Below are 13,251 nucleotides of genomic sequence, written 5' to 3'. Positions count from 1 at the left end.
CCAGGCGGCGTCTTCGGTGTCGACAACCGGACCAGCGATCACCGGCTCCAAGGAGATGGCCGGGTCGTGTTTCCGGAAGCACGTCAGGATGTACTCGATCACCGCCCGGCAGAGCCTGCCGCCCTCGGCCTCCAGGCGGGCGCCAAGGATCTGGTCCAGGCGTTGGAGGCGGTCGGCGGTGGAGTCCAGCACCGGCATCGCGTCGAAGATGGACGTCGGCAGCTCCGACGCTGGGATGGGACTCACCCCTAGCGGCACCAGTGCCGTGCTCGCCTCGCTGGCCCATGCGGCGATGCGCTGGACCCCGGCGCACTGCTCCGCCTGGAGATCTTCAAGTGTTTTCTTCATCGCCTCCACCGCCTAGGGGCCCGGTGCTACCTGTGCAGCCTGCGCCGCCCGGAACTGGCGGACCCGCTCCTCCAGCGCCTGCGCCCTCCGCCTCGAGCTCATGATCGGCCAGCAGCTTCTCCCGCCTTTCAAACATTTCCTCCCTGAAGGCGAGGTCCTTCTCCTTCCAGGCGAGATCCATCGCCCGCTTATCCAGGGAGGCATCCTTTTCCATGAGGTTCTCCTCGGCCAGGGCAATGCTGCTGGCCCTATCATCCAGCTCCTGCTATAGCCTCCGCAGGCTCTCCAAAGCCGCGGTCTGCTGGACCCACTGCTCCTCAAGGATTTTGTTGAGGGCATTCAGCTTCGCCTGGAGCTCCGTGATGACCTCCTCCCTCTGTTCCAAGTGCTCCTCCTTCTAGGCCAGCTTATTCTCCTTCCGGGCCACCTCCAGCTCTCGGGTGTACACCTTTTGGAGGTCCTTCTTGTAGTCCTTGCGGTCCCGCTCAAGCTTGGACCGCTCGGAGGCGAACTGGCGGGACGCTGCCTTGGTGCGCTCCTCCAGCTGGGTACGCCAGTCGCTGAGGCGCTGGTGTTCGGCCTCGAGCGCCTCCCACTCCCGCAGGATCGCCACCTCAGTCTCGTGAAGAGCCTGATGGGCGCGAGACAGCACCCGAGAAAGGGGAACCGGCGCTGCTTCTGGCTAGGGGACAGACCAGAGCCGCCACCCAAAAATCACCTTTGTCTCTGTCACACCCGGTTTTAGAAGGCAAACCGAATGCGAACCATGTACGTGTCAGGATCAGCAATTCACTTACACAACAGTTACATAACTGGACATCATCACACAGTGCTCAAATGATAATATAAAAGGGAAATAATAGTCGATTACATCATATGTCTGAGACGTCCACATAGTCTTTACAATAATCAAAGTGCGGAATAGAAACGTAGATAAGCGCGGCCTTCACAGGCAGCCGACTGGGGGTTGCCGCTAACCCACACCTAGAACTCATCGTAATCTTAGAACTCCTGGTGGTCTCCTTCCACAGCTTCATCTTCTCCTGAGCAGGGGTTGCAATGCCGACAACCTGGGGGAGGGGTTGGTGTGTAGAGCAAGGGTGAGTACACATCAACATACTCAGCAAGTATCCTGTTTAGCTGTAGTGGACTGGCTTAATGTGGGGGTAAGTCAAGCAGTTGCTTTTAGTTGGTCAAATTATTATTGCTGGTAGAGAAAGCCAAGTTTTAGAATTAACTCACGTTATTAACCCAAACGTACTCCTTTCCAAACGGAAAGAGTACCACTTACCATTACCGGAGCCAATACCAAGAACCATCAATCTCATTGCCACCTACAATCCGAACATCTCTGATCAAGTACCACTAATCACTGGAGCTCCCTTGGCCGCTCATAACCGCGAGCACGACAGATATATCAGTTTTCATACACTCTGCAGAGGTTGTGCACTTTACCCACAAGCCGTGATTCCCTTTCTGCCCGGAGATCATGACTCTCCATTGATCACTACCAAGGTGACCCAGCAGGGCATCACTACGTAGCCTTTACAAAGATTCCCCGGGGCTGTAGACACCCGTTAGGTTTCCTAAATGTACCGCACTCCTCCCCATGGGACAAATCAACCTTGGCAGAGCGATCCGCATACACCGAGCCCCAAGGGACAAATCACCATGGCCGGCGGGCGCGGGGAAGAGGGAGGGGGCGCGGCTGAGCCAAGCAAGAAGAAAAGGGGTCGGGGAAGGGAGAAGAAGGGCTCACCGCGGGGGTCGGTGTATGCGGCTCGCTCTGCCAAGGTTGATTTGTCCCTTAGGGAGGAGTGCGGTACATTTAGGAAACCTAACGGGCAGCTACAGCCCCGGGAAATCTTTGTAAAGGCTACGTAGTGATGCCCTGCTGGGTCACCTTGGTAGTGATCAATGGAGAGTCATGATCTCCGGGCAGAAAGGGAATCACGGCTTGTGGGTAAAGTGCACAACCTCTGCAGAGTGTATGAAACTGATATATCAGCCGTGCTCGCGGTTATGAGCGGCCAAGGGAGCTCCAGTGATTAGTGGTACTTGATCAGAGATGTCCGGATTGTAGGTGGCAATGAGATTGATGGTTCTTGGTATTGGCTCTGGTAATGGTTAGTGGTACTCTTTCCGTTTGGAAAGGAGTACGTTTGGGTTAATAACTTGGGTTAATTCTAAAATTTGGCTTTCTCTACCAGTAATAATAATTTGACCAACTAAAAGCAACTGCTTGACTTACCCCCACATAAAGCCAGTCCACTACAGCCAAACATGATACTTGCTGAGTATGTTGATGTGTACTCACCCTTGCTCTACACACCAACCCCTCCCCCCAGGTTGTCAGCATTGCAACCCCTGCTCAGGAGAAGATGAAGCTGTGGAAGGAGACCACCAGGAGTTCCAAGATTACGATGAGTTCTAGGTGTGGGTTAGCGGCAACCCCCAGTCGGCTGCCTGTGAAGGCCGTGTTTATCTACGTTTCTATTCCGCACTTTGATTATTGTAAAGACTATTTGGACGTCTCAGACATATGATGTAATCGACTATTATTTCCCTTTTTATATTATCATTTGAGCACTCTGTGATGATGTCTAGTTATGTAACTGCTGTGTACGTGAATTGCTGATCCTGGCACGTACATGGTTCGCATTCGGTTTGCCTTCTAAAACCGGGTGTGACATAGGTGGTATCAAAGCCGTGCTGACTGTAGGACCGCTAACCTAGAGTAGAATGGTCGTTCTAAGGATTATAGACCTCTGTCCCTGCCCTGACTTTGGTATCCCTTCAAAAGTTGGTCATATCGACCAAACCTATGTTCTACTATATATTATACCTTGCTGAAAATTGTGTTTTATTCTAATCCTTCATTTATTCATGGTTTACTTGCTGGTCATACTAGTTCTGTTCTCACTCTTATGCTTGCGGTGTCTTTTGTAGATGGCTCGTCTTAGACACACTGCACGGAAGTCTGTCATCCCCTTCTTACCCTCCCATCTCGCGGAGCGTCCGCTTTGTCGTCCCGTGACCGGTCAGTCCAGCCACTTGGAGAGGCTACACCACCGCCTGCATGAGGAGCAGGAGCGTCGATGACAGGAGCAGCAGGGCTCTTCTTTCTCGCTCCAGCAGGAGATAGAGTCTGTGAGGATCTGCTCCCCCTGGAGGCGCCCCCTGCACCAACACTGAGCGCCCCAGCCGCTGGAGTAGCTGCTGGAGGAGACCCAGACGATGGAGGTGGCGAAACAGCTCGAGCCACGACACCGACTTTTCTGCTGACCAGGAGCCGGAAGGATGGGTTGCTCGACCCATCACTCGCGACGCTGCTCGCGGGTGTCACTTCCACGACGCGCTCGACACCCTGCTACGTCGGGCACTTGACCGACGTACTTGGTCCATCGAGTATCGCTGTGTGGTCTTCCAGCACAGTCACGGGGTCTACCCGGACCGCTGGGAGGCGACCTGCTTGGTGCGCCGTCCGGAGAACAGTCTCTGGGGTGTTGAGGTCTGCTCAGAGCACTATTCCATCTCTGAGCGGGACTCAGCTGAGGCGGCCATGCAAGATGCCGCACGACGTGCGCTTTCACACTACTGCTCAGTGCTCGGTGGGGTAGCTGACGGTCTCAACCTAAAGTATTACCTCCGCTGTCCATCTGGAAGCACAAGAGGCGTGATCGTCTCACCTGTTGGTGAGGACAATCCTAGGTTGAGCAGCACAGTCAACCTAGCCGCCGTGTTAAACACGGAGCTGGACCATGCGCTAGACGAGCTAAGTAGGGCTCGTGCTGAGATCGCCCAGCTACGGACTGAGCGCGCGGAGCGTCGTCACCTGGATGATGGTTCCCCCGCTCCCGTCGGGACTCAGCACCCGTACCGCTCACCTCGGCATGGACACCAGTCTTATGGCAACCCCGACTGCAAGACCAAGATAGACTTAGAACCATAGATCGTTAGTGTTGAGTCTTGTAATAAATGCTTAATATAGAAGTTTTAGTCTAGGTCTCAGTCTCAGTCTTAGCGTTAGTCTCGCTCTTAGTTAGTCTTAGAGTTTTCTTATCCTGTGCTTTTATGCTTGTTATGATGAACAATGTTGGAGTTGGATCTTTGTAATGACTGTCACCAGAGTGTGGGTATCCCCTGCATTCTGGTTTATCTGTTATATGTTCATGAAGTTAGCTATCTAGTTGGGAAGCCTTTTATTCCACTTTCCTCTTTATCTGAGAAGCTGTGTTGGTCTATGTTGGAGATCAGTGAAGATACTCATCTGTGCAGTGTTGTTGAAGAATTCTATACTCTTTTCTTATGTTGCAAGATCAGTTCTGAAGTGTGGTTGCATTCTGCAGATGTCAGAAAACAGACGCAGAGGAGGAAGGCGTGCTCAGCAGGAGCAGGCAGCTCAGCACGATGAGGTACCCCAGCAACAGCAACTGCCTCCCCTGCCCCTGATGTCCATCGAGCAGATGTTCCTGATGCAGACTCAGGCAGTTCATGCCATCGGTCAGACTCTGGCCGCCATTCAGCAGCAGCAGCAGCAGGCACCACCCCATCCTCAAATGCCTCAGATGCCCAGGGACAAGCATGCTGAATTTATGAGAGGTTATCCCCCAACGTTCGCTCACTCTTCTGACCCCATGGATGCTGAAGACTGACTGCGCACTGTGGAGCGAGAGTTGCATACTGCTCAGTGCGATGACAGGGAGAAAGTCTTGTATGGTCCCCGTCTGTTGAGAGGAGCAACTCAGTCTTGGTGGGAGTCTTATCTCGCCACACATGCCAACCCCGACACCATCACCTGGGAAGAATTCAGAGGTAGCTTTCGTCAGTATCATGTTCCTGCACGTCTGATGACAGTGAAGAAGGAGGAATTCCTGGCCCTCAAGGAAGGGTCAATGTATGTTAGTGAGTACCGGGACAGGTTTCTGCAATTGTCTCGCTATGCTCCTGAAGATGTCAACACCGACGCCAAGAGACAGTATCATTTCCTGAGAGGCTTGGTTGACCCTCTGCAGTATCAGCTAATGAATCATACCTTCCCGACATTCCAGCACCTAATTGACAGAGCAATCATGACAGAGAGAAAGCGTAAGGAGACGGAGGAGTCGCAATTGAGTTAGAACCTACCCTGGAGCGGGAAATCAAAGAAGCGCAGAAGAATGATGAGAAGATCAGTGAGATCCGGCGACTGATTCTAGAAGGCAGAGGCTAAGATTTTTGGGAAGATGTAGAAGGTGTGATATGGTTCAAAGACCGCTTGTGTGTTCCCAATGTCCAGTCTATTCGAGAATTGATTCTCAAGGAAGCTCATGAGACAGCTTATTCGATTCACCCTGGTAGTGAGAAGATGTATCAGGATCTGAAGAAGAAATTCTGGTGGTATAGAATGAAGAGGGAAATCGCAGAGCATGTGGATATGTGTGATAGTTGTCGAAGGATCATGGCAGAGCACCAGAGACCAGCTGGATTGTTGCAACCATTGCAAATTTCTCAGTGGAAGTGGGATGAAATCGGTATGGACTTCATAGTCGGATTGCCTCGCACTCGAGCCGGCTACGATTCCATTTGGGTAGTAGTGGACCGCTTAACCAAGTCAGCCCACTTCATACCTGTCAAGACCAACTATAGCAGTGTAGTACTGGCAGAGTTGTACATGTCTCGGGTCGTTTGTCTTCATGGTGTGCCAAAGAAGATAGTGTTAGACAGAGGAACGCAGTTCACCTCCCATTTCTGGCAGCAGTTGCATGAAACTTTGGGTACACATCTGAATTTCAGTTCCGCCTATCATCCGCAGACAGATGGTCAAACCGAAAGGACCAATCAAATCCTTGAAGACATGTTGAGAGCTTGTGCGTTGCAAGATCAGTCCGGATGGGACAAGAGGTTGCCTTATGCAGAGTTCTCCTATAACAACAGTTACCAGGCCAGCTTGAAGATGTCACCATTTCAGGCGCTTTATGGAAGGAGTTGTAGAACTCCATTGCAATGGGATTAGCCTGGAGAAAAGCAAGTGTTCGGGCCAGACATTCTGCTTGAAGCTGAAAAGAACATCGAGATGGTCCGGGAGAATTTGAAGATAGCGCAATCAAGGCAGCGAAGCTATGCAGACACAAGAAGAAGAGAGCTGAGTTTTGAAGTTGGAGATTTCGTCTATCTGAAAGTGTCACCGATCAGAGGAGTCAGAAGATTCAGAGTCAAAGGCAAGCTAGCACCCCGCTACATTGGTCCGTATCAGATTCTCGCAAGGCGTGGAGAAGTGGCCTATCAGCTCAGTTTGCCAGAAAACTTGTCTGCTATGCATGATGTCTTTCATGTGTCTCAGTTGAAGAAGTGTCTGTGAGTGCCAGAAGAGCAGTTACCAGTTGGACGTCTTGAAGTCTAGGAGGACTTCACCTACATTGAGAAGCCAACACAAATCCTTGAGACTGCAGACAGAGTCACCCGAAGGAAGACCATCAGAATGTGCAAAGTCAGATGGAATCACCACTCTGAGGAAGAAGCAACCTGGGAGCGTGAGGATGATCTGATGGCCAAGTACCCTGAGCGCTTTGCTAGCCAACCCTGAATCTCGAGGGCGAGATTCTTTTAAGGGGGATAGGTTTGTAACGCCCCGAATTTTTGGAGTTGAATTTTTCTTTTCTTCGCTCACCAAATTCGGGCGTTACCCTTTCCTTTTTCCTTTTCCCCTCGCTAAGCCTTGATCTTTTCCAAAGTTATAGCGAGATTCAGATTGAGATCTCGTGTAAGTAAACCCTAGAAATACTTTCTTTTGTTTGATGCACCATGTCGAACCATGCATTTGTTTTTATTGATTGAAATTGTGAAAACCATTCATCTAGATTTAGAGAAAAAGGAAAAACCTTTTCTTTTTCTCCCTTCCCTCCTCCTCCCCTTTCGGCCCAGCCGGCTTCCCCCTGGCGCGGCCCAGCTTGCCCCCTCCCCTCGCACGTGGCCCAGTCGGCCTGGGCGGCCCAGCCGGCCCCCTTCCCTCCCTCGCTTTGGGCCCATTTGGCGGCCCACCGCCCCCCTGCTCCCCTCACGCGCGCCCCGCGCGGGCGGTTGAGCCGCCGCTGGCGCCCCCTGGTGGGGCCCGCTCGTCAGCCCCCCCAAACCGCCTCCCTCTTTCTCTCTCCCTCCCCTAACCCCCCCGCACGCACGATCTCTCTCCTCCCACCTCACGCAGCTCCCCTGCCCCGCCCCGGCTCGCCCGTCGACGTCCGCCGTCCGACCCCGCGGTGAGCCCTTCTTCTCCCTTCCCCGCCTCCTTTACTTCTTGCTTGGCTCGGCCGTGCCCCCTCCCTCTTCCCCGCTCCCGCCGGCCATGGTGGCTTGCCCTCAGCGCGCACCCGCCCGGCGTGGTTCCTCTGCCCTCGCCCCCCCCCCTGTGCGGCCGCGGCCCCTCGGAGTCCCGCCCGCGCTCGGCGCGCGGCCCCCCGCGCGCTCGCCCCGGCTCGGCGCCCCTCCCCCCTTCTCCTCGGTCCGGCACGACCCCCTCCCTCGCGCCCGCCCCGGCTCCCTTGTTCCCCCCCTCCCCGCGCGGCATAGCTCCCCTCGTCTACCCCGCGGCGCGGCCAGGCTTGGGCGCGGTGCGCGTGGAGCCCCGGCGCGGCCCATGCAGCGCGTGGTGCCCCCGGCGAGCTCGCCGCACCTGCGGCTCGCGGCCTGGCGTCCCCGGCTCGCCCGCCCCTGCCCGGCGCGCCCCCCTGCTGCCCGGTGCGCGCGCGGCCTGCGGCCCTTGCGCGCGACGCGCGCGTCCCCGGTGCCTCAGCCCCGGCTCGGCCTCCCTCGGCGCAGCGTGCCCGCGCGGCCTCGCCCGCGGCGCAGCTCCCCGGCTTCGTGCGGTCGGCCTCAGCGTGGCCCCGTTGCCGCTCGCGGCGCGCAACACGGTGCGTGCGCGGCTCAGCCCCGGCGTGTGCGCGGCCCGTCCGCGACGCGTTAGCGCGGCCCTGCGCGTACATGCTCGCGTGGAGCGCGCGGTGCTTTGGCACGGCTCGCCGTGCCCTTGGCACGCTCATCTCCCCCCCCCCCCCCCCCCGTGTAACCCATGCGTAGTGATCGCGTTATTTCTATCAATAAATGGAAACTCAATTTGGAAATTGGTTACGATAGTTATTTCATGTAGCTAATCCTGGACCTCATGTAATGTTGATCAATTGAAAATAGTTATAATTCTACTAGTGCATGTGACTAATACTTGTTAGTGTAACTCGATCAAACTAGATCACGTAATGATTTGTTATGTATCTACCCGTAATACACTTCGAGTATAGCTTTAACCACCGCGAGACCTTCTTCTTCTCTTTCTGGCCATGGCGAATGCAATATCGTATGTCATATCTTATGCATATTTGACTTATCTGCTCTCTTGTATGGTGTATTGTTTATTTCCTAATTCGAATGGATGGACATATGTATGTTTGCGCTCGCATAGAGAAAGATCTGGTTGAGGAGCCCGAAGAACTCGCAGGAGAAGCCCCTGAGCAGCAGTCGGTTGGTGGAGGCAAGTGTCACTTGACCCATCTTTGTCCTATACATTCTTTAATTCACCTCCCGCATTTCATAGTTATACCTAAGGATTGACTAGCTTTTGTTATCCATGTCCTTGTTTACCTATTTGGGTTGGATTATTATTGTTTAGCTTTATGCTATTGCTCAACTCTAATCAATGAACATGATGGGAATTATCAATGATACGTTGTTTTCCCTTCCTTTATTATGATGTTATACTTGTGGCATTCAAGGGGGATCGAGCGGTTTCTCGAGTGCCTCTCCGTAAGGACCTGTTTGTTGGATGACCGTCCAGGAAAACAGTGCAACCATGAGGGTGGAATGGGGTGCCCTTAGCTAAATAATTAGAGGAACCGGGATGTAGTTCGCTTCGCCGTTGTGCCGTTAATGAGGCTCGGTGTATGCGGCTCGCTCTGCCAAGGTTGATTTGTCCCTTGGGGAGGAGTGCGGTACATTTAGGAAACCTAACGGGCGGCTACAGCCCCAGGAAATCTTTGTAAAGGCTACATAGTGATGCCCTGCTGGGTCACCTTGGTAGTGATCAATGGAGACTCATGATCTCCGGGCAGAAAGGGAATCACGGCTTGTGGGTAAAGTGCACAACCTCTGCAGAGTGTATGAAAACTGATATATCAGTCATGCTCGCGGTTATGAGCGGCCAAGGGAGCTCCAGTGATTAGTGGTACTTGATCAGAGATGTTTGAATTGTAGGTGGCAATGAGATTGATGGTTCTTGGTATTGTCTCCGGTAATGGTAAGTGGTACTCTTTCCATTTGGAAAGGGGTACATTTGGGTTAATAACGTGGGTTAATTCTAAAACTTGGCTTTCTCTACCAGTAATAATAATTTGACCAACTAAAAGCAACTGCTTGACTTACCCCCACATAAAGCCAGTCCACTACAGCCAAACAGGATACTTGCTGAGTATGTTGATGTGTACTCACCCTTGCTCTACACACCAACCCCTCCCCCAGGTTGTCAGCATTGCAACCCCTGCTCAGGAGAAGATGAAGCTGTGGAAGGAGACCACCAGGAGTTCCAAGATTACGATGAGTTCTAGGTGTGGGTTAGCGGCAACCCCCAGTCGGCTGCCTGTGAAGGCCGCGTTTATCTACGTTTCTATTCCGCACTTTGATTATTGTAAAGACTATGTCGACATCTCAGACATATGATGTAATCGACTATTATTTCCCTTTTATATTATCATTTGAGCACTGTGTGATGATGTCCAGTTATGTAACTGTTGTTTACGTGAATTGCTGATCCTGGCACGTACATGGTTCGCATTCGGTTTGCCTTCTAAAACCGGGTGTGACAGTCTCCTCCGGAGTGGGCGGCGGGATGGAGCTGGATGCGCCTCCCGCGTCGACCTCGATGGCGAGGGCGGGCGCAACTGGGGCCTCCTCTACCGCTGTCGACGGTGTACTCGACGGCATCGCCGTCGTTGAGGCTGTGGCAGCCGTCGGAGCAGTGGGGACCCCCTCCACCACTGCGGCTCTGCTTGGCGTTGGCGCAGCTGCTGCCGGACCCCCAGCGGGAGCCTGGGGGCCTGGTGGCGCTGTCTCGACGGCAGCAGCCGGGGGCGGGGGAGGCACGACCTTGGGAGCAGAGGGGGAGGAAGCCCTGACAAGCAAAGGATGGGTTAAGACCCGTCGACATAATAAGCAGATTAATAGAAAAAAGGGGTCGCCCTCACTTGGGGCCCTGGACCTTCCAGCGACCCTGGAAGTGGGGCGACCGCTGCTTCTGTTGTTGTTGTTGTTGTTGCTGCTGCTGCTGCTGGCGCCCTTGGGGGAGATCGCCACTGGGTGGTGGTGGCGGCAGCTAACTCGATGGTGGTGGTGGTTGTGGTGGCGGCGGACCCGATGTTTGTGGTGGCGGAAGACTAGCGCGCCTCTGCGCGCCCTGGGCCTGGGAGCCGGTCTCCTCGGCCCCACCGGCAGTCCTCTGACGCTTCTGGGAGTCGGCCTCCTCAGCCCCAACGGGGGGATCCGAAACAAACGATCCGTCGGCGCGGTGCAGCCGGCGTCGCCTCTCTTCCTCCGACACCCCGGCGCCGCCCAGGGCGGAGGAGCTGCTTGCAGCCCCTTTGCCCTTGTCCAAGGGGCGGGGGCGCGGCAGAGGCGCGGGGGGCGCGGCGGAGGCTCGGGAAGCTCTGGCGGGGGCGCTGGGAGCCATGCCGGCAGTCTGGGATCCTCCAGCCGGCGCAACGGAGATCCAGATCCCATGGTGGGGGTCTCGGCCGCCAGTCTGGCGAACCGCCACGCCGCTCTCGTCGAGGGTCGGCAGCGTGGCCAAAATCGTTATCCTCAACCCTGCGTCGTCGCAGAGCGCAGAGATGCCCTCAGGGAGGATAAGGGACTCAGGGACGAAGGACTCACCAGTAATCCCCTTCACCAGAACCTCCAGCTCCTCCCAGGTCAAGTCGGTCCTTGGCCTGCGCTACACCTGGTCGATGTCGTTTGAGTTGGTGAACCAGCAGCACCGGTGCGCCCTCTGCTGCAGCGGTGCGATCCGATGCTTCAGGAAGTCTCCGACCACGTGCATCGACGTCAGGCCGCCCGCCGCCAGGCTCTTGATCCTGTGCACTACGAGCTGGAACTCTGGTGCCAGGGACGACTTGGCCCTCCACTGCTTCCGGTCGAGTCTTGGCCCGTCGCTCGGCAGGGCGAGGCGGTCGTTGGCCTCCGCGCTAGCGATCACCTAGTCGCCCCGCCAGTTCTCCCACCTTGCGCCACCAAGGGAGGGGATGTAGGCCACGGCTGGATCCAGCCTCGTCTCGAAATAGTAGGCGCCGAGGTGGTCCTTAGCCTTTCCAGACTTCACTAGCACGAAGAAATGGCAGAAGAGGGAGGTGCTGGGGGCCACCCCCACGAACATCTTGCACAGGTGGGCGAAGATGGCCGCCTGGAAGATGGAGTGAGGCGTGAGGTGCTGAAGTTGGAGGCCGAGCTCCTCCAGCAGCAGCAGGAAGAAAGGCGAGATCGGTAGCGCCAACCTGCAGGAGAGGTAGGAGACGAAGAGCACGAACTCCCCAGCGTGGATCCTTCCGGTGAACGCCGGCGCCCCCCATCCGAGCAGGTTGCGCACCAGGTTGAGTGCCCCCTCAGACTGGAAGCGCTCGGGATGAGCTAGCGAGGCCATGGTGACTACGGCGGCGGAAAGCAGAGGAACGCGAATGCAAAGGGGCGCGGAGAGCTCGAAGGCGAAAGGGCGCAACAGTTGGAGAGAATGCGAAAGCATAACTGCTGCACGCGGGGTGAATCCCTTTTCAAGGAAGACTCTCCCGCTCGTGCCCTGAGACACCGTGGAAAATCTCACCCGACGCGCACCAAAATAGCCCAGCCTATGACGCGGGGGCCCAGGCCCACAAGTCATACAGCTGGTGTGCGGGTCTCCGAGTGCAAAGAAGGCGAACCACCACGCGAGGAGCGAACCGTCGCCCGCGGTAGTGCACCTCTTCATCTGCGCCGAAAACAACGGCCCAGTCTCTGACACGGGGGCCCGGGCCCACGAGTCATACTCCTTGGGTGTCGGTTCCCGAGTGCGGAAAAGTTGAACCACCGCTCGCGCCAGTACTGTGCCTCCTCGGGGCCGCCGCAGAAGATAGAGAAGGTGAATTTTTAAACCAACGCAGCGGTATAGAGGCGCCTCGCGCGTGGCCCGGTGAAACCATCAGGCATGGGGGCCGTGGGTCAGTCAGCCGCTGGGACAGACATGGCAGTTGGCGTGATCGAAGGCGGATTGGCGGTGATTACGTCAGCAAGCGCACGGAAGCGACGCACCAATCGCCAGTCAAGCTTTGGCCCCACCTGCAGGCTCGTATCCTCCCCTGAGGTGTGCCTGGGGGCCACTGTCGGTACCCTGAAACAGGGGTACCCCTTACTACAGTATCAAGACGCGATACCCGTATGGCTATCTCTAGTCGCATGGTGAACAGCGACCGACCCCACCACGTGGACGGCTCCGGGGCCGCCACGTGGCTAGAGAAGACAATATCCTCCAAGGTGTCAGCAGTGGGGTCCGGACTCCCATGGGAAAGTATCGAACCCCTGCATATACGGACCGGACCTCCGGGAAGGGTCCAGGACCCCCATGGGCGCGAGCTGGACCCCTAGGACGGGTTCCGGACCCCCTATGTGGGGTCCGGGCCACTGAAAGTCGCCTAGAGGGCGAGTGAATAGGCAAATCTAAAATTTATAAACTTTAAGCACTACTAAAGTCGGGGTTAGCGTTAGAAATAAAAGCGAGTCTGAAAGAGAGGGTGAAAACAAATCACAAGAAAATAAAGAGTGTGACACGGTGATTTGTTGGTTCTTGCAAACCTACTCCCCGTTGAGGTGGTCACAAAGACCGGGTCTCTTTCAACCCTTTCCCTCTCTCAAACGGTCACT

This window comes from Zea mays, chromosome 8, assembly GCF_902167145.1.
Source record: "Zea mays cultivar B73 chromosome 8, Zm-B73-REFERENCE-NAM-5.0, whole genome shotgun sequence".
Taxonomy (NCBI): domain Eukaryota; kingdom Viridiplantae; phylum Streptophyta; class Magnoliopsida; order Poales; family Poaceae; genus Zea; species Zea mays.
Note: the sequence above shows the minus strand (reverse complement) of the source record.